The sequence below is a fragment of the Diabrotica virgifera genome, chromosome 4, assembly GCF_917563875.1.
Source record: "Diabrotica virgifera virgifera chromosome 4, PGI_DIABVI_V3a".
Classification (NCBI taxonomy): Eukaryota; Metazoa; Arthropoda; class Insecta; order Coleoptera; family Chrysomelidae; genus Diabrotica; species Diabrotica virgifera.
This window is the reverse complement of record NC_065446.1, coordinates 210,016,028-210,038,645: the sequence shown is the minus strand read 5'-3', so window position 1 is coordinate 210,038,645 and position 22,618 is coordinate 210,016,028. Positions and strand designations below refer to the sequence as shown.

General features: G+C 31.7%; 2 long non-coding RNA genes across 2 annotated transcripts; both read left to right on the top strand.

The window, feature by feature from the left end:
• Positions 1 to 1,926: 1,926 nt before the first annotated feature.
• Positions 1,927 to 4,271, top strand: LOC126884084 (uncharacterized). The gene is made up of 2 exons (XR_007697840.1): positions 1,927 to 2,351; positions 2,963 to 4,271. It is a non-coding gene; the product is annotated as an uncharacterized LOC126884084 (long non-coding RNA).
• A 2,359-nt stretch (positions 4,272 to 6,630) lies between these two features.
• LOC126884083 (uncharacterized) lies at positions 6,631 to 10,323 on the top strand. Its single transcript, XR_007697839.1, has 2 exons — positions 6,631 to 8,403; positions 9,015 to 10,323. It is a non-coding gene; the product is annotated as an uncharacterized LOC126884083 (long non-coding RNA).
• Positions 10,324 to 22,618: the final 12,295 nt, after the last annotated feature.

The window sequence follows — 22,618 nt, the reverse complement described above, 5'->3', positions numbered from 1 at the left end:
AAAACTATCGATATTACGGGTGAAAATAAAAAATTAGGTTGGAGAAAATGTAATCTGAAAGGTTAAAATCGGTATACGTTAAAAAATGCATTTTCTCGGCTTCCCATGGCGCAATTTTCTTCATTCTTTTTTGTCCTCAAGTAACTCCAGTAGAGCCATTTAACTAACGCATTATTAAATGTCAAAGTTGCTTTTGTTTTGTGATAATAAATTAATTTATTTATTATAACAACATTTTTTAATTTGTTTAAATAAGGATTGTTTAAATAATTATACAGCTTTCAAATGAGAATATTTGTGTTTTTACCGTTAAAAAGTACACTTCTAGTAAGTTTATCTAAAAAAAAGTCTACAACTGGAAAAATATGTAGTTTTCTTTTCTTATAAATAAATTAATCTATTATAGCAAAACTAAAGCAAGTTTGACATTTATAATGCATTAGTTAGATGGCTCTACTCGAGTTACTTGGGAACAAAAAAGAATGAAGAAAATTGCACCATGGGAAGCCGAGAAAATGCATTTTTTTAACGTATACCGGTTTATGTTATGAGTATTTTGAAGATACGAAAAATGGTGGGGAGAATCAGGACAAAAATAAAAAGGTAATAGTTCGAAAATTATCATCCTATTGTTTATATCTTTGCTTTATATCTAACCAGTCAACTTTGACCGGTTGTATCTCATGAATCACTCATCACAATTAAACGTTTCTTTTTTTAGAAGAAGCGTCCTGCCGTTTTTATTTCGAATCCCGTTTTCATGATTTAATTTAATTTAATATTTCCTGAGATATTCTATTTGATTTTAAGCTAAAAAATCTTTTATAATTTTAAAATATTCCTGGGGCCGCTTAAATAGTCTACATAATTTCAATTCTGTAAAGTACATTAAATAGGTAAGGTGTCTTTTTATACAAAAATCATAGTTATTCTTATGTATGATATTTATTGTGGTTATTATAGCGACCGTAAATTTTTAATTCACAACTCAATTGTTGCTAAATTGTTTCTTCCATTTCTTATTTCAATTACTTATCTAAAATTTTAGTTGAAAATTAAAGATTTTGTAGGAATAACCCGCATTTTGCGCGGAAAGTTTTCGTCGAAGTAAATCGGAAAAACACGTCTTTATGCAGAATTTAATTACAGTGAATTTTTATTTGAGTGTTTTTGGTGTAAATCTAAAATCTTTGAAGTTATAGAGGAAAAATTGAAAAGAACACGATTTTCGGGCGCCATTTTGTTTATAAAAAAAGTAGCACATTATCTGCAGACTTTGCATACCTATAGTCCGTCCGCTATAACTTTTCCCATGCGGTACGATTAATTTTCAATCAAATTAAGTCAAAACAGAAACTGAAACGTACGCCGATGTGTGTAGTATATAGTATACAGTATACAAAATGTACTATATACACATCGACCTTCGTTTCAATTTATGTTTTGACATAATTTGATTGAAAATGAATCGTACCGCATGGGAAAAGTTATAGCGGACGGACTATATAGTATTATTATATACCACGGGTGGCCAAGCTCCTTGATAGTCCGAGCCATTTTTCAAAATTTGAATTTTTTCGCGAGCCGCAATCAAACAATTATTTAAAAAGTGTAAAAAAGGTATTAAAATTGTCTCTGTTTTTGGATTTCACGAATTATAAAGTGAAATAAAATGGTTCCAATCGTTATTTCAAATATGCAAATAATTCTACAAGCAGCCTTTACTATTTCAGGATACTTTGATTCTTCATCATCCTTCTATCTTTTTCTGGGACGGCCTACTGATCTTCTACTCTCTCTCAAAAAATACTGTCTTTAACACTCTTCAGTCTTCCTCTAATCTTACTACATAACCTGTCCATCTTATCTTAGCTTTTATATCTCTAACGATGTTTTCAGTACCATACAGTCACCAATTCAGCTTGTAACGGTCCACCCGTTATATTATCATTTTTAGCGCTGTAATTATTTTTAAAAAAATAATTATTTTCTCTTGACCTCCCATTTAAATTCTTTAATTTATCGTAAAGGACTTCTCATGTGACGTCACACTGTACGGAACATAGTTGTTGAACCGTTCCTTGTCGTTTAATTCGTGTTCCGTGAGAGTTTGACGTTTTCCTCGCTGACTGTGGGAGGAATGAGAGGCACTTGGCCGGTGGCTGCGAGGTTGACAGGTTGGTGTTGGTGGTTAGTACCGTAAATGGCGGTTAATTTCTTCGAAATTAATTTTTATTTCAACTAAGTTTGGAAGTATAGTAAAAAGTTACCACCACTTGTTTCCTGGAGTACGTGTTTCCTGGAGTAAGGATGGGAGTACCATCAGTGGAAGAGGAATAAAAAATTAACCGGTAAATCGTTTTTTCTACTAATGTTTTTAGTTAACCTTGAATATATGAAATAGTTGGTTCATTGTTAAATGTTCTTAGCCAGTCCCTTAGGTGAAGGATGTAGATTATTTCGATCTTTATATTATCTTTATATCGATCTTTATATTAATGGGGTTTTTGGTTTTACATAACCAAACATTTTTGAAGTCCTCAAATTAATATTGGAAATAATTACCATTTCTCTGTACGTTTTAAACCGATTGAACATCCAATATATCTATAAATTTTCATGTCCAATATATCTATAAATTGTCATGTAACTATCTTTGTCTGGTTCAATACCATTTCATTAAGGTATATAAAATGTATGTAGATGGCTATTACTATCTTAATCTCATGTTATTTCAGATAAGTCATATTTTATATTCCTATTTCAAATGCAATGCCATTATTTGTTCATGTTTTCAAACTCAAAATAGTTCAAGGTTACCTGAGATTAGTTTTTGTTCCATTTTTAATGGTTGTTTTTTTTTATGTTATTGCTTCTAAAAAGTTTTCCTCGATTATTTCTTCTTCTCTTTACTTTTGTTTACCGGTTTATATGAGAAATCAAACGAAGTATATGTTTTTAGCCATTTGGAAGAAAACTAACCCTCATGTGATGTCGTACCCACCTTGACTACCTAGGGAAGCCACCTTGACCTTATTGCAGCTACCGCCAAGTCAAACTGGGAGTATGTTTTGGGAACAAGCTTTTTGGGGGACATTCCAGCTCCTTTTCGTCCTGCCACCTGGGCCTACGGGGGGGCATGGAGGTGCATCATAGTGATGCTCATTTTCTAGGATGCAACCGCAACCTCGTTTGGGAACATTTAGTGAGGAGTTTTAGTAACTATTGGTTTTTTTTATATTTCAGACTATCTGTTAAATACACTATGTTTTTTTTCCAGATTTAGGTTACCTCTGTTTTTTTCTGACATATGTATTTGTATATTAGATTATTTGGTTCCCAAACTTTGTATCTACGGTAACTTCTTGTGCACAGGAATAAGCCTAGAGAAAATTAGGTTTTTAATACTTTATTATTGCTTTGATATTGGTTTATGTAATTCGGGTAAATTTATTTTGTAACATTACTTGCTTGTTTCCCAAATATTGTATTTATTCGCTTTATTTCGTTTGTTCGGTTACTTCGTCGTTACTTTATTTCATTGCATTTGCTCGGTTAATTTAGGTCATTTTGTCGGTATTTTTCTTAACTTCACTTCTATAACGTTTATTCATTTGTATATTTAATTTTGCTTTATTCAGTATTGTATTTTCTCTTAGTGAGGCTTGGGCCTATTTATTTGTATTATTTTCATCTTCGTCGGTTTCCTTTAGTTGTACGTAGCAGGCGTACTATAACCATTTGGTAGAAGACTTATGTAATTTTGTACCCTATATGTTAGTAAGAGGTACTTATATTTAAGTTTGTAACAGATAACATTATTGTTGTTATCTTTAAAATATATATATCTTCTTGTATAACTTATGTCATTTTAGAGTCACAGCATAATATGAACTTGCTTAACTCAAAGATTGTTAAAAATCTGGTAGTTATTTTTAATAAATATGTTTATTTATTTTGTATATCATTTATTTTTATTATTCCTTTATGTTCATTATTACAGGTTTGATATATTTAATATCTGACAGCAGTATAAGATACCTGGGAGAATGATCGAAGATCATTTTCATGGCGCCCATGATTTGTTAGATTTATTTATCTTGTTCATCTTTAGAAATTATTCATCTTCATTCCTCTTCAGTACATTATTCTTATTTTATTATTTCATATTTTAGTCATTATTACTATCTACATAGAGCTACTGTTCTTCGACAGGCATGCAAACGAGCCGTATCCATCCATGAGTGTCAAGTGGTTTTCTTGCATCTCTTGCTAGCCAACTCTATTCAGTTTGCCTCTGTCTCTCCATACTTCCATTATCAGTTCATCACCCTTCCTTCATTCATTTCATCTTATCATTTTAGTTCAACAAATACTACTGCAAAGTGGTAAATTTTTGTTACACTGGCGCCCAACGTGGGGCCAACCGTTTTTGGTTCTAAGACAGTAGTTCTTTTAGTTCAATTTTCTTTTATTGGAATTTTCTGTTTTATTAACTTTTTGATATCTTTGTATACATGTTACTTCTGATTTATTTTTGGTCTTTAAAACTTTACGAGTAATAAACAGGTAGACTTATACTGCTTCTTTTGGTTTTGGTTAGTTTATTTTTGATACCTCATTTTCAGTTATAGTGGTACAGCTCATATTTTAGTTTGAATTTTGTATTTTTATTGGAAACTTATTTGTGTATTTAGACTGAGTATACATATCTGACATATGTTCTTTTATTATGGATTTTTAGTCCTTCTACCAATGGTAGTATGTTTGCACGTACAATTAATTATTGACTATATGCATATATTTTTTTTTCTAGTGTGGTTATATTTTACACCTAACTAGAAATTATTTTCAGTATTTAGGTATTTTATTTACTTTATTGATTTGATTATTTATATATTTTGCTGGCATTTTGATTTGTTGGTGTGTCGCTAATATTTTCTCCATATGTATATTGTCTTACAAACTTTAGATTATATTTTATATTTGTTATTTTTGATATTTGGATTGTTTGGTAAGACAGGCACACACCACAAAGCAATATCAGTCCAGAACATTAGCTTCTATACATGATACGTTGAATTCGCATGGTTCGGATGATTACAGATGGTCATCCAAACTATTTTTCTTTAATTGGTAGTGTTAAATATAACAATTATAATTATTGTATAGTAAAGTAGTTCCATTATCCATCTCAGTTTCTAGTTTTATTATTGTTGATAATAATATTATATCAATGTGGGTACCATAATATAATGCTCATAGAAATCAGATACTTTAGGTTGAGATTTAAATATAAATTCTTTATTAGTTAGGAAACATTGATACTATTTTCCTACTAAGTTATAGAACAGTCTTCAGAAGAAGATTACCTTAACAGTGTTGTTCAAGCTAATCTCTTCTTCTGTTTGTCTTTAGCTTAGCTCAATCTTTAGTATGGTTAGAAATTTTAGTCTGATATTTTTTTTGTCATCTGATAATGCAGGTACCTACATACATTGCTTGATTTCATCTTTGGCTTTGTTGTTGATGACTTTTAATTTATTACTTATTAATTTAATTATTATGTAGTACTTTATGTATGAGTTTAACTTTTTTTTTGGTATTAGGCATGGTGCATTGTAATTATTATTATGAGTCAATGTTATTAATTGCTAATCCTGTCAGTAGGATTATACAATTAATCAGAACTTCACTTGTATTTTTGTTTAGTTTTTGCACACCTAACCCCTTAAGTTAGAAGGGTTGTTGAATTATTATATATTTATATACTTATTTGGACAGGTAAGCTCATACAAGTAGGTACTCTTGTTTAATATGGATATTATTATGGAACTGTATGTTATGCACTACTTATCTCAGGTTATGTGTTATATTATTTGGAATATTTGATTACTTACTAATTTTTTTTTGATCATATTTATATCTTATTATTGAATTTGCCATATTGGAAAGATGTGGTTTTTAATTTGTTATTGGGTTACTCTATTAACATTATTTGTCTCCAATATCTTAAACACTTTATAATAATTTATATCCTTCTATCCTACACAGTATGATTCTGGAATTAGTTTGGAATTTTGATGTAAGTATGTATGAATTCTTGAGTCTTTCATATTTCTTCTTAGAAACTACTTAGTCTGTTGATGCTCAAAGTTGGTGAATACGTGGGTTCGAAATTCAGCAACTGATCACTGCTGTCCGGTTTCGTAATCTATGTCCTCATGGCAGAGTAGGCAGATGTCTTTTCATCATTACATTTCCTAAACATTTTTCTGTAATCAGTTTACTTATTTCAGTTTTTTTACAATTTAATAGGGAAGTATTTAGTTCATATTAGGCCTTTTGCTTCATAGTATGTTTGTACTTTGAGTTGATGAGTAAACATGGATAAATATCTTGCGCACTTGTTTATAAATCAATGCTTAGGCCATCCCTATACATAGTAGGTTCGTTAAGTTAGTATTTGGAGTGTTTAGACAGATGAGTTGTTCATTTGAATATATTCCCACTTCTTTTCGTAGGCATTAGTTTTGTTATTCAGATTCTGGAATATTTCCTGAATAATTCTATGTACGTATGTGAGAACGCATGAATTTGCAGTTTTATTTAAAATTGTGCTCGTTTTTTTCCCTATCACTTATCATATTTTTTTTTTTTTTTTTTCTTCCTATTATTTATCATAGTGCCATAGACCTTGTAAGTTCACTATTCATTCTGTTTTCTTTCTTACTTATTCTTATATTAGTACCTTATCTGTGTCTGGTTATTCTCATATATCTGTTGTAGCAACATGCTATAGTTCGCGAATACCAGCATGAATTAAGTTATGTATTTTCTAGAATACTTTAGTCAATACACTTTAGGTATTTATCTTACCTTTGATTTAGTTTGGTTACATCTCTGTTACTTAGTCTGTTAGTAATTTTTTTCTGACTTATTTTGGATTACTTAGTTCAGATAGGTTCATATTACCGGATGAGGGTGTATGTAGACCTAATTTATTTATTTTGTTCAGTATTAGTTACCATTGGATCCAATAATTTAGTTTATTTAGTATTAGTAAGAATTGGTCCATAAATTTGCCTGATCGTTCTTCTTTGGATATACTCCTATATAAATCTGGTGTCCATTGATAGTCCGATTCTGGATAAGTGTCCGATTCTTCATTTATTTTGTGTATTTAGTTGGATAGGTTCGTATTACCGGATGTGGGTGTACGTAGACCTGATCTGTTATGTGGTTTAGTATTGGTGTGAATTGGTCCATAAATTTGCCTGGTCGTTCTTCTTTGGATATGCCTTTTATGAATCTGGTGTCCACTGATAGTTCGACTTTGGATTAAGTGTCCGATTCCACATTTATTTTGGTTATTGAGTTTTGGATTCCTTTGGTATGTTTATTATTGGTATTATTTGACATTAGTGAGAATTGTTCCATAAATCTTCCTGATTGTTCTTCTCTGGATATACTATTATGAATCTGGTGTCCATTGTTAGTTCAGTTTTGGATAAAGTGTTCAATTCTTTACCTATTTTAGTTACTGATTTTTTTTATTCACTTTGGTACATTTACTTTTGATATGGTTCGAATTGGCTCACACCTTTTCCTGGTTGTTCCGTTCTTGGATATACCCTTTATAAATCTGATGTCCATGGATAGTTCAATTTTGGTTTTAGTGCCCAATTCGACACTTAGTTATTATTATGAACTTTAGTACAATATTTAGTTTTGTTTTGACTTTTGAGCAATATATGTTAATATTTGGTAGCAGAGAGTAACATAGTAACATTTTAGTATGAGTTTGAGTCATGTATTGATTTATTTTTCCTTGACCATTAGTTTATATTTAGAAGTAATCTTGCGAATCAACGTGGATTGTTAGACTATTGTAAATTTAGTTGTTAATATTTTGAAGTTTAAAAAAAAAAATTTTTTTTGGTTAAAAAAATTTTTTTCCCGAGTAGGAGGGGATTGTAACGGTCCACCCGTTATATTATCATTTTTAGCGCTGTAATTATTTTTAAAAAAATAATTATTTTCTCTTGACCTCCCATTTAAATTCTTTAATTTATCGTAAAGGACTTCTCATGTGACGTCACACTGTACGGAACATAGTTGTTGAACCGTTCCTTGTCGTTTAATTCGTGTTCCGTGAGAGTTTGACGTTTTCCTCGCTGACTGTGGGAGGAATGAGAGGCACTTGGCCGGTGGCTGCGAGGTTGACAGGTTGGTGTTGGTGGTTAGTACCGTAAATGGCGGTTAATTTCTTCGAAATTAATTTTTATTTCAACTAAGTTTGGAAGTATAGTAAAAAGTTACCACCACTTGTTTCCTGGAGTACGTGTTTCCTGGAGTAAGGATGGGAGTACCATCAGTGGAAGAGGAATAAAAAATTAACCGGTAAATCGTTTTTTCTACTAATGTTTTTAGTTAACCTTGAATATATGAAATAGTTGGTTCATTGTTAAATGTTCTTAGCCAGTCCCTTAGGTGAAGGATGTAGATTATTTCGATCTTTATATTATCTTTATATCGATCTTTATATTAATGGGGTTTTTGGTTTTACATAACCAAACATTTTTGAAGTCCTCAAATTAATATTGGAAATAATTACCATTTCTCTGTACGTTTTAAACCGATTGAACATCCAATATATCTATAAATTTTCATGTCCAATATATCTATAAATTGTCATGTAACTATCTTTGTCTGGTTCAATACCATTTCATTAAGGTATATAAAATGTATGTAGATGGCTATTACTATCTTAATCTCATGTTATTTCAGATAAGTCATATTTTATATTCCTATTTCAAATGCAATGCCATTATTTGTTCATGTTTTCAAACTCAAAATAGTTCAAGGTTACCTGAGATTAGTTTTTGTTCCATTTTTAATGGTTGTTTTTTTTTATGTTATTGCTTCTAAAAAGTTTTCCTCGATTATTTCTTCTTCTCTTTACTTTTGTTTACCGGTTTATATGAGAAATCAAACGAAGTATATGTTTTTAGCCATTTGGAAGAAAACTAACCCTCATGTGATGTCGTACCCACCTTGACTACCTAGGGAAGCCACCTTGACCTTATTGCAGCTACCGCCAAGTCAAACTGGGAGTATGTTTTGGGAACAAGCTTTTTGGGGGACATTCCAGCTCCTTTTCGTCCTGCCACCTGGGCCTACGGGGGGGCATGGAGGTGCATCATAGTGATGCTCATTTTCTAGGATGCAACCGCAACCTCGTTTGGGAACATTTAGTGAGGAGTTTTAGTAACTATTGGTTTTTTTTATATTTCAGACTATCTGTTAAATACACTATGTTTTTTTTCCAGATTTAGGTTACCTCTGTTTTTTTCTGACATATGTATTTGTATATTAGATTATTTGGTTCCCAAACTTTGTATCTACGGTAACTTCTTGTGCACAGGAATAAGCCTAGAGAAAATTAGGTTTTTAATACTTTATTATTGCTTTGATATTGGTTTATGTAATTCGGGTAAATTTATTTTGTAACATTACTTGCTTGTTTCCCAAATATTGTATTTATTCGCTTTATTTCGTTTGTTCGGTTACTTCGTCGTTACTTTATTTCATTGCATTTGCTCGGTTAATTTAGGTCATTTTGTCGGTATTTTTCTTAACTTCACTTCTATAACGTTTATTCATTTGTATATTTAATTTTGCTTTATTCAGTATTGTATTTTCTCTTAGTGAGGCTTGGGCCTATTTATTTGTATTATTTTCATCTTCGTCGGTTTCCTTTAGTTGTACGTAGCAGGCGTACTATAACCATTTGGTAGAAGACTTATGTAATTTTGTACCCTATATGTTAGTAAGAGGTACTTATATTTAAGTTTGTAACAGATAACATTATTGTTGTTATCTTTAAAATATATATATCTTCTTGTATAACTTATGTCATTTTAGAGTCACAGCATAATATGAACTTGCTTAACTCAAAGATTGTTAAAAATCTGGTAGTTATTTTTAATAAATATGTTTATTTATTTTGTATATCATTTATTTTTATTATTCCTTTATGTTCATTATTACAGGTTTGATATATTTAATATCTGACAGCAGTATAAGATACCTGGGAGAATGATCGAAGATCATTTTCATGGCGCCCATGATTTGTTAGATTTATTTATCTTGTTCATCTTTAGAAATTATTCATCTTCATTCCTCTTCAGTACATTATTCTTATTTTATTATTTCATATTTTAGTCATTATTACTATCTACATAGAGCTACTGTTCTTCGACAGGCATGCAAACGAGCCGTATCCATCCATGAGTGTCAAGTGGTTTTCTTGCATCTCTTGCTAGCCAACTCTATTCAGTTTGCCTCTGTCTCTCCATACTTCCATTATCAGTTCATCACCCTTCCTTCATTCATTTCATCTTATCATTTTAGTTCAACAAATACTACTGCAAAGTGGTAAATTTTTGTTACAAGCTTTGCGGCGCCTTTTCTACTCTCCTGTAAATTCATCTCTTTGAGGGCTTTTTAATATGATTCTGAGAATTTTCCTTTTAAAAACCAACAGAATACTTATTTCCCGCTGATGGAGCATGTTTCACTTCCATCTGTAACTATTGAGCGAATAATAATTGGCTTATACAATCTTAAATTTACTAACTTAGATCTTAATATTGATGATAGGGAGTATAATGCTCTACTCCCCGCAGCTATCCTTGTGGAGACCTCTTTTTATATGTGGTTGTCATCTGCGATTATCGCCTCTAGATATTTAAACTCTTTTACTTCTTCGAAGTTGTGGGCATTAATTGTGTTCTGCCTAACTCTTGGTCTTGGATTTTTGGTTACTAGCATGTATTTCGTCTTCTCTTCATTTATTCGAAGGCCCAGACGTCCTGTTTCTTCCTCTAGTTGTGAAAACACCCTCTCAGGTCTCTTGTAGAATGAGCGACTGCACCTAGATCATCAGCAAAGGCAAACAATAGTTTTGATCAGCAATTCACAAATTCTCTGTCAAGTCAGATCAGATTATATTTTACTTATTACATATTCTAAGGCCAAATTGAATAGCAACAGTGATAAGGGGTTTCCTTGTCAGTTCTTGTTACTAATTTAAGTATTTAAGACATTTTGAAACACAAAAATTAAAAGTACTTAATTCAGGTACATTTATTGAGAGCCACAAATAATCCTTCAAAGAGCCACATGTGGCTCGCGAGCCACAGTTTGGCCACCCCTGTATATACAATCATATGATTCGATTCCAGCAATAAAATTGCTGATAAATAACTTTTACTTGTATTTTGCTAATTAGCTCAGAGTATAAAGAGAGTTCTCAGGCAAGCTAAAAGCTTGTGTACAACAAAATAATATTAAACAAAAGTGATATTTATTTCTAAGAAACGTTTCTTTTGAAGTTATACTTCTTTAGGCGCGATTGGGAGTGAATTTTTATTATTCTGTGCGCATGCGCACACATACGATATGGAGTTCGTTGCTACATATTTTAAGTTGTGTACGTATCAGTCCAAAAAGGGTATGGAAAGAATATATTAGTGTTTTTATTAAATATATTCAGTAGTATTTGCACAAGAACTCTAAACTTATCGAATTTTTCTCGAGTGACGCTTTGACAGTTTTAATTTCACGACCCCAAGGGGAGTGAAATTATGTCAAAGTGACACGAGGGAAAAATTCGATAATAATTTTAGAGATCGAGTGCAATTTGCTGCGATTATTTCATGAATAAAGCTGTTCAAAACCAAAATTTTATTATAATTTATTTTTGTAAGTACAAATTACTACAGTTAAACAGACAGTTGTTATAAATGTTTGACGGTTGAAAGTCATCACTTTTATAACTTTTAAAACAGTAATTGTCATTAATGTCACTGAATGTATTTTTTCTTAGCAACGAAGGACATCTGACGTAATATACTTGAAGACGGGATATTTTCAAAAATTATCAGTTTAATTTTTATTTCTGTAGCTTTCTATTGGTCAGAATCTCATATGAATGAAATATTCATTATAATTTTTGTCTTTGGATTTGTCTTCCTCGGGAATAAGTTAGTAAGTAATATTTAAAGTATTTTTATACTTCACTTGATTTATTTGTCACTATGTCTGGAAATCTTGTAATCTGCAAAAACAATGGGAGTATAGCTCAGTGGTAAAGCATTCGACTTGAAATGTCCCCGGTTCGAATAAATGTGTTTTCTAATTTTTTTTATTTTTGGTATTGTTTTAATAAACATTTTTGAAAAGTAGTAAGTAAAAATTAGTTTAGTCTTTAAATAAAATACAAATAACCTGTTGAAAGTATATTTATTTCGTTGAAATCATATAATAGAAGTATAACTTCTTACGTGTGTACAAAGTACACACACATTCTTTTTTAATTATGAATATAGTCTGTTTTTTTTCAATGCTGCGTGTTATTGGTAGAATATTATCTTTTCACCTGCTTGTAGGTCGTCCTGTGTTCTTTTTCTAATAAGTGTTTGGAGTATTTTATTTAGTTTTTTTTTCTGTCACTCTATTAATGAACGTGTTCGACTCTTCGTTTCTATTTAACACACACTAATAATTAGTAAGTAATCCACGAGGAAAAATTTCCTGTAGTTGGCTGTATACCATTACAAAAACATAAAATCCTTTATAAAAGGTATATTTGTTAAAATCCCTATACAGGGCTACATCAAAGACAGAACTAGTTTTCAATCGGTTGACCGATCATCATCAGTGCAATCTTAGAATCTACATGCAAGACACCAAAGTAAAAATAACAGGGTAAAAACCCTTTACAATTGATCCGTCATCGGAACATATGACTAAGATGTGAATTATAACATGGATGATTAAGATATCCAATGTCACACACATCTTAGTCATATGTTCCGATGACGGATCAATTGTAAAGGGTTTTTACCCTGTTATTTTTACTTTGGTGGCTTGCATGTAGATTCTAAGATTGCACTGATGATGATCGGTCAACCGATTGAAAACTAGTTCTGTCTTTGATGTAGCCCTGTATAGGGATTTTAACAAATATACCTTTTATAAAGGATTTTATGAATTAGTAAGTAGTTTATGACACAGATCTTCAAAACTATATGGTCGCGACAAAGGAAGCGAAAGTAGCAGTAGCAAAAGCCAAAGCAGAGGCGTATTCAAACCTATATGATCAACTTCATACCAGGAAAGGCGAAACGAAGATATATAAAATAGCCAAACAGAGAGCAATGAAAGCAAAAAATTTTAATCAGATTAGATGTATCCAAGATGAAAATATTAAAATACTAGTTCACGAAAAGGATGTCAAAAAGAGATGGAGAAAGTACTTTGACAGCTTATTAAATGAAGAATTTAACAGACAGCCTGTGGAGTCAACGGAGACAGTAGCAGCAATGGTCACCAAAATCTCAAACGAGGAAGTGGCTCAAGCGCTTCAAAAAATAAAGAAAGGTAAAGCGGTAGGAACAGATGATCTTCCTGGGGAGGTATGGAGAGCATTGGGAGAGATAGGAACAAAGTGGCTAGCAAGGTTATTTAATAGAATTATGGAAGTAGGACAAATGCCAGACGAACGGCTACCTGTCTACAAAAACAAGGGAGATATACAACAATGTACACACTACAGAGCTACAAAACTGCTTAGCCACACCATGAAAATATGGGAAATAGTAAGTGATAGACGGATACGTGAAGAGACCACAATATCCGAGAATAAATTTGGCTTTATGCAGGGCAGATCAACAATAGATGCAATTTTCATTATAAGGCAGTTGATGAAAAAATACAGGAGTAAAGAAACAAACGCTCATATGGTATCCATTGATCTTGAGAAAGCATATGATAGAGTTCCTCGAGAGATTCTGTGGTGGGCACTCAATAAGAAAGGAGTCCCTGGTGAATCTGTAAAGATTGTGAGGGATATGTATGAGGGAGTAACGACAAATGTTAGCACAGGTGTGGGAGAGACTGATGAAGTTCATATGAAAGTAGGATTGCACCAAGGCTCTGTGATTAGTCCGTATTTATTCTCATTAGTTTTGGCCCAGATAACAGCGAAGCTACAGGGCAACATTCCATGGTGCTTAATGTATGCTGATGATGTCGTGTTAGTAGGAAATAGTGAAAGAGACTTAGAACAAAAACTGGAACAGTGGAGACAAGCTCTCGAGGAAAAAGGTTTAAAACTTAGTAGGACAAAAACAGAGTATTTGGAATGCTCATTTAAAGATGGAGCTACTACAAATAAAATGGTATCTTTGGATGGTGAACTGATTGTAAAAAGCAGTAGTTTTAAGTTCCTGGGATCGGTATTACAGAGTAATGGAGAAATAGATGGAGATGCATGCAGTAGAATTAGGGCTGGATGGATGAAGTGGAAGAAAGCGAGTGATGTGCTGTGTGACAGGAAAGTTCCAATGAAGTTGAAGGGAAAATTCTATAAAACTGCCATACGGCCGGCTATGATGTACGGAACTGAATGTTGGTCAGTGAAAAAGAAAGAGGAACAACGAATGCACGTGGCGGAAGTAACAATGCTTAGATGGATGAGTGGAGTGACAAAAAACGATAAAATTAAAAATGAGTATATTAGGGGAAGTATAGGTTTGGCACCAATTGAGGCCAAAATGAGAGAGCATAGGTTAAGATGGTTTGGTCATGTTCAACGTCGAGACGTTAGTCACCCAATACGAAGAATTGCTGAAGTGAAGATTCCTGGAAGGTGGAGGAGAGGAAGACAAAAGAAGACGTAGGGGGAGACGATTAGGCAGGACATGTTGGTAAAGGGGGTTAATATTGATAAGACCTAAGATAGAATTGTGTGGAGAAATGTAATTATGGAAACCGACCCCCCATAGGGATAAGGCAAAGAGAATGATGACGAAAAATTAGTAGTTTATGCTACATATTTTTCTGATCATATGACTCCATGTTTTGTTCATAAATGTCTTTCTACCCGTTCTTTGCAGAATAGGTCATGCCAGGCAGCATTAATGTTTTGTATATCCACGCTTTTGTTCCTATCTTGGTTTTCTGCTTGCTTTTGATACTTTTTTTAAAATAATTTTTAGTCACTGTCTAATAGTTTTAAGTATATGGCTAGGAGACCGACTATCGGGAAAATATTGTACATTGTACGCAGTAACAATAGTACCAAAAAGTTTCAAATAGTTGCAATTTGGCTTATCGAAGTAACAGTACTTACAAGAATGATAAACAAACTGAAGGTTTATCTCCTTTGCAAGGTATTTTAGTGTAAATATATCAAGGCCCAAAACCAATTTTGCCAACAGGTTTTGTTACCGCATCAAAAAGATCTTATGTGTAATAAAAATTTTTATATGTACTGACAACTGCAAATCTAAAATGCCAGTTGGGTACTGACAGTTTTTTTTGTGGAATGGCGGATTTACCGGCCTGAAAAATTTAAATGTAAATTACACAATATAGTCTAGTTACGACTTAAAATATAAAACTCTTTCGTTATTTTCATGATGTCCTGTTTATCTAAGGTTGCCTTTCCATCTTTGTTCCTCAGCTTTTAATTTTTTTTTTAATTTGTAAGAGTTCTCTCCTCATCTTTTGTAAACATTTTTGTCCACTTGTACCGTTTGATATACTCCTACATTTTTTTAATTCCTGCTGAAATTATTTTATTTACTTTTCTTTATTTTTCTGTTTTTCTCTTCTTTTCTTCTTATGTGTCGTTGTATTTACATTAGAGTTTTCTCTCCTTGCTCACCTTTTCGCTTTTGGTGTCATTTTTCTTGCAACATTTGATTTGTGCATTCATAACCGAGTCTGTTATTAATGTGTTGTTATCGTCGATATTTAGAAGTTTAGGATTATTACTCTGTAGACTGTAGAATTTATGCTATATTTTTATGTACCCTTCTGGCTAGTTTGGCGAATTCCATTTCTGTTTTTACTTCTTTGTTTCCTATTATGTACCATCTTTCTTTATTGACGCTTTTATAAGTAATATCAGTGTAAATAAAAATTTTAGCAAAGTATTTAGTAATTATTTTAATGTCCGACTGGTCTATTATTTGACCAATAATGACATTATTTCGAAGTCTATTAATAGTCTGGGCTGATTATCGGAGAATAGGCCATTTTTGGGAAAAGTTATTTACCAGCAATTTTATTGCTGGAATCGAATCTTATGATTGTATATATTAATAATATAGGAACAGGAAAATTGCCAAAAATAGCAAAATTCCAATCAAAAATTAGGTTGGAGAAAATGTAACACTCAAAGTTCAAAATCAGTATACGTTAAAAAAAATGAAGGAAATTGCTCCATGAGAAGCCGAGAAAATTAATTTTTTTAACGTATACCGATTTTGAACTTTGAGAGTTACATTTTCTCCAACCTAATTTTTGATTGGAATTTTGCTATTTTTGGCAATTTTCACACGTATTATCGATAGTTTTTATTATAATAATCTATGTTATAAGTACTTTAAAGATATGAAAATTGGTGTGGAGAAAGAGGACAAAAATAAAAAGGTGATGGTTTGAAAATTATGATCCTATTGTTTATATCGTTGCCGTAAATTCCGGTCAACTTTGACCGGTTGTATCTCAGGAATCACCCGTAATAATTAAACGTTTTTTCTTTTAAAAGAAGCGTCCCGCCGCTGACTTTCGAATGCCGTTTTCATAATTTAATTGAGTTTAATATTTCCCGAGATATTATATTTGTTTATAAGCCAAAAAATTGTTTATAATTTTAAAATATTCCTGAGGCCGCTTAAATATTCCAATTTTAATTCTGTAAAGTACATTAGATAGGTATAGTGTGTTTTTATGAAAAAATCATAGTTATCCTTATGCACCATAATTATTGTGGTTTTATAGCGACCGTAAATTTTTAATTAACAATTCAATTGTTGCTAAACTGTTCATTCAATTTTCATCGGCTTCTGGAATTATAATCTATACGAAAAGGACTTTTACATTACCATGTTATTTACTTATTGATTAACAATTACTTATCTAAAATTTTAGTTGAAAATTAAAGATTTTGTTGGAAAACCCCGCTTTTTCCGGGGAAAGTTTTCGTCGAAATGAATTGGGAAAAACACGTCTCTATGCAGAATTTAATTGCGGTGAATTTTTATTTGGGTGTTTTTGGTGTAAAGTTAAAATCTTTGGAGTTATAGAGCAAAAATTGAAAAAACACGATTTTCGGGCGCCATTTTGTTTATAAAAAAAGTAGCACACTATCTGCGGACTTTGCATACCTATATTATTAATACATACAATAATAAGATTCGATTCCAGCAATAAAATTGCTGGTAAATAACTTTTCCTTGTATTTTGCTAATTAGCCCAGAGTATAAGTACGATATAACGCACCAGTGCCTATTAGATTTAAATAACGAGTTAAATACTGTCAAGGTGACAAATAAAACTCTAAGTAAAACTATGGTTACCACAATTACGTAACGACTATTTCTGGTAAATGTACTTATTTGAAAACTAATTAATTCAAAATTCATTCTAGTCCAGTCGGGTTAGTTAGACGAATAACAGGCCTAACCTTGCATTAGGAGCTGCCCCAAATTTAATTTTTTTTTTATCTGTAGAGGGGGTCAATAGTAGTGTAAATTTAAAATCTCGACTGAATTGCGCTGTTGCGTTAGCCGCCATCTTGATTTTAAACGAGAACCGTTTTTGCTCAATATCTCCGCCATTTTCAACTTTTCGACAAAAAGTATAACAACCAAAATTGTTCTATCATTTTTATTTTTATAATTTTTTCGTGCCATCTATATTTTCCGAGTTATAGCGGAAAATAGTGACAGTTATATGTAAATAGAGAATATTATTGAATTATCTCGTTTACTGTTAGTTTTACGACAAAAATGTTCCTATACAAAAATATAGAGAATTGAATTCTACATAATTTTAGTTTCTTTCATTTTTTTGCTTAATTTAATATTTAAGGTAGTATGTATGCAATAATGGCGCGAGCGTAAGACCTGATTGATTTTGTAGCAATTATTTTTGTTCAATATCTACGCCATTTTCAACTTAAATTGTTCCAAATAGGATTTCCTACAATTTCTTTTTAACAATTTTTTTCATGCGGTTGATATTTTCCGGGTTAAGTGGGAAAATAGTAAAAAGTGGTGGGAGGAGCATAATTACTGAATTGAATCTTTTTTCCGAGCTGCTCCAAATTTTATAATTCTATCCTTTAGGGTGTAACGATTAGTTATTACCATCGTTACTAAAATATTTATTCCAATCGGAACTAGGTATGCAACCAACTTTACTTACACTTGTATTGAAAGTTGCAGTTGATCGACGACAAAATTGGTAACTTTTGGGGAATTCGGAATCTATAAATTGGTTTGTGTGTCGATACGGCTTCCAACTGACGTGATTGTCATTGCAGAAGGGGCTGTTCGTCACTTCAATCTCGGCTTTTGTTGAAACAACAAACCAATCTCTCACCAGTGGCCATTACAAAGAATATAAAATTTTAGGTTGAAATGTTTTAATAGAATATTAGTTTACGTGAGAAGGAGTTGTTTTGTTCTTGGTTGTTAAGTGTTTTGGAAAAGAAGAGGTTTTGTTTTCCAATACCTTTTTTGAAGAGTAATGGGTATGTATTAAAGAAATGATGTTTTTCCTTAAATAAAAAATAACCCTTTTATTCATTCTCAATATCTTACATATATTATCTTTAAATGAATTGTTATTCTTCAATCATCAGATTTGCAATATTTCAATACCATCGCACTTATTTTTCTACAGAGAAAATAATTCTTTCTAACTATATACTTCCAGTTCAAAATCAGTTTGGAATCAATGACCATTCTCATTCTCTCCTTTATATAACTCCTTAAAGTAATCTTGATTACCAGATTCATATTTACTTGTTCAAATACTTCCGTATATTCGTTTAAAAAGGCTCTTTCCAGTCAAGGATAATCAAGGTCAATGACATTTCAAGCATGTACATCAAACTTCATTTTTTTCTTAGATTTTTTTCTCTGTCAAGTGCTGATAAGGTGGTACACCTTTTTGCAAAGGCCCTGTTTCTTGTGTGCTCAAGGCAATCAGCTGATCAAGGTTTGTTTTTTTAGCCACTGGTGGAGACGAAGATTAAGTCCTAGTTTTTGGAAATGGAATAGACAATCATTTTGGGTCCTTTTGGCATTGGATGGATTTTAGTTTTTGTTTTTTTTTGAGATAGATAGTTTTCCCGGTGCTAGGAAGTACCTCCTGGTCGCACCTCATCGTCGTACCTTCTGGTTGGTGAGAAGTAGTCCCCCTAAAGTAGGGAAAACCGGAAGATACCTTACTTGGCTCTCCCCGTATCAACTTAACCGGAGTTTGGAGAAGCCACAGGCCTACTTTTTGTAGAAGCGACAGGTTTTTATTAATAAAATTTACATCTTCAATTCTTTTACATAATATTTTTCAACTTTAACATTTTTTTTAATATCATAAATAACCTTAATCATATAAATTCATTTTTCTAAAATCGATTCACTTTATCATATTCAATATTTTTCTTTTCAACAAATTTTATGTCATGTTCATTATTGTATCTTTTATTTAAAATAGTCCGGAGATCATAACCTATCTGGTAAGATACTGTGCACAATATCTAGGGTTATTACCTCTTTAATAATATTTATTTCATTCGTCAGTATTGTCCGGTTTGTCATTTCGATCAGATGCGGGATTGTCAACCAATGTTGTAATCCTCCTTAATAATAAGTTTTTGTACATACATATTTAGATCAACTAAGTGTCTTGGTATAATAAATTTAATACATTTTTCTTTTTCTACTCTAATATCTGTGTTATAGACAGGAGCGTACTAGCCTAGTACGGCAGGTGGTTAGCTAGTTTGTATAAAATTGTATATAGGGGTTATAGGTTTTTTTTTCATTAAACTTGTTGGATGTACATACTTATATGTTTTATTATCCTACCATTTTAATAGTATTAGTTAGGTACCGTAATACAAGTCACTCGGCGAAGAATTCATTCATTCCTTCCCTGGCGCCCTCATACATTCTCAGTAATATCTTCTCGGTCAGTATTCCTCTTTCTTTTCATTACTCCTTATATTAATTTATTTACTTTATCATTCAAGTATTTCATTAGGTACCGTCTTATTAGGGCATGCAAGTTGGCCTAATCCTCCCCTGAGCCCTACTGATAAAGTCTCTTGAATTTCCAGCTAGCCTATTTCCATAAAACTTAAGTCACTTATTAAATTCCCCATTCAAACAGAAAAACTATACGTTACAAGGGGAGATCAATGGTAGTGTAAATTTAAAATCTCGACTGAATTCCGCGGTTGCATTAGCCGCCATATTGATTTTAAAGGAGAATTGTTGTTGCTTAATGTCTCCGCCATTTTCAACTTTTCGACAAAAACGGTAGGAACCAAAAATTGTTGGAAACGCAATTTCCTACAATATTTTTTCCACAATTTTTTATGCGATCAATATTCTCCGAGTTAAGGAGGAAAATAATGGAAGCGGAGGGGAAGCATAATTATGGAATTGTCTCACTTATTATTAACTTTACGACATAATTGTACATAAACAAAAATAAAGAGAATTATATTTTGTACAATTTTTAAAACTTCCAATGAAACACCAACCAAACTAAGTACATAAAAGACATAAATAATAACTTATATGCATTAAGTTCACTTAATTTTATTAACTAGCTGGTTTTATTGGTTGAATTTGTCTGTTGATAATTAAGTTTCATGTCAGCTAACATATTTTAATATTTCAACAATTTTTTTTTTAATTTTGGACCCCGTTGGGGGAATTTTCCCATCCCCCCTCTTAGACTCGCCACTGGTTCTCTCGAAAAATTGTAGTAAATCGTAATTGCAACAATTTCAGTCCTTACACTTTTTGCCGAAAAGTTGAAAATGGGGAAGATATTGAACAAAAACAATTGCTTTAAAATCAATCGGGTCTTACGCTAGCGCCTTTACCGCACACGTACTACCTTAAATATTGATTTTATCAAAAAAATGAAAGAGATCAAAATTATACAAAATTTAATTCTCTTTATTCCTGTATAGGTTAAAATTTGTTGTAGAGGTAATAATAAACGAGATAATTCAATAAATCAATAATTATGCTTTAACTGTCACTGTGTTTTCCCCATAACTCGGAAAATATGGACCGCGCGAAAAAAACGAAATTATAGAAAATCGCATTTTCAACAATTTCAGTTTGTATATTTTTTGTCGAAAAGTTGAAAATGGCGGAGATATTGAGCAAAAACGGTTCTTGTTTAAAATCAAGATGGCGGCTAACGCAAAGGTCAAATTCAGTCGAGATTTTAAATCTATACTACTATTGACCCCCCTAAAGATTAGAAAAATAAAAGTCGGGGCAGCTCCTAACGCAAGGTCAAATGGTATCCCGACTGGGCTATTCAGATTTTTTATCCAATTTTTAACCAATAATTTAGTAGGACATTAAACGTTGAAGGCACCACGGGTATTATAATATTAAATAGAAAAAGACTGTTTGACTTGTACACACTTCTATATAAATAAAAACGGGAACTGGTGTATGTTTTCAAAGACTAATAGTGTGTAAATAAATTTATTGAAATCAGCTAAGTACTTTCAGCATTTTTAATGCCATCGTCAGAGCTATCCTATAAAAAGACTAAGTTGAAGAATCTTATTCATAAAAAATTATAAAGTGAAACTTACGTCTTATAGTTGTAAATACCTCAAATGAAGAGAAAACTTCGAACAAACACATTCTACTATTAAAAATTGACCCAGGGATCTAACCACTGGTCAGGGTAAAAACCCTTGAATGTATAAAATATCACTTTTAATGTGTTTTTTAAAAAATGGCTACCATTTTTACAATCAACAGCTGTTACTGACAATATTCAAAGACGACAGGATGCTGACGGAAACAAGAGTTCCTAGCGGCATCTGTGTTATTAAAATTACTTAAAAATTTGAAAATTACTAAGTTGTCATATTATATGTAGGTTACTAATTGGTTTGAAGTTAGAAGGTAATATGAAAATCTAAAATTAAATTTAAATAACAATTGTTAAGTTTAAAGTAAAGTTAAATGTGAAAATAATCAAATTATTATTAAGTTATTAAAAAAACAAAACAAACCGTCAGTTCTGACCAAATATAGAAGTGAGATAGATGAAAACCAAGGAGATGTACCGTTGGATAAGCTCAGAGTTCCAAAACTGTTACTTTAAGAACAATATTATTATTAAAAAAAATTATTATTAAAAAAGCCAAATCGAAAATATTTACTTATTTGTAATCAATGAAAGAAAATTCAAATATATTATAAAGTAATGTTCAAAAAACTAGAGCAATTGTTGGGCATGCTGAATATAAAAGTATTAAAGAAACTTCTTAAAGATTGGATCAAATTTATAATTTAATTGAACCTGGGTGTTAACATAATTTTGAGGGTTTCTTTTAGTTCCATGCTAATTTCTAAGTCTTCTAATAAATTCATTTTTGTATAGTTGTTAATGGGTATACTATGTAGAATACTACTATCTCTTTGGGGACTGAAGTTATGTTTAGAAGCATGTACCTAAGTGATTGCCAAAAATAGATTGA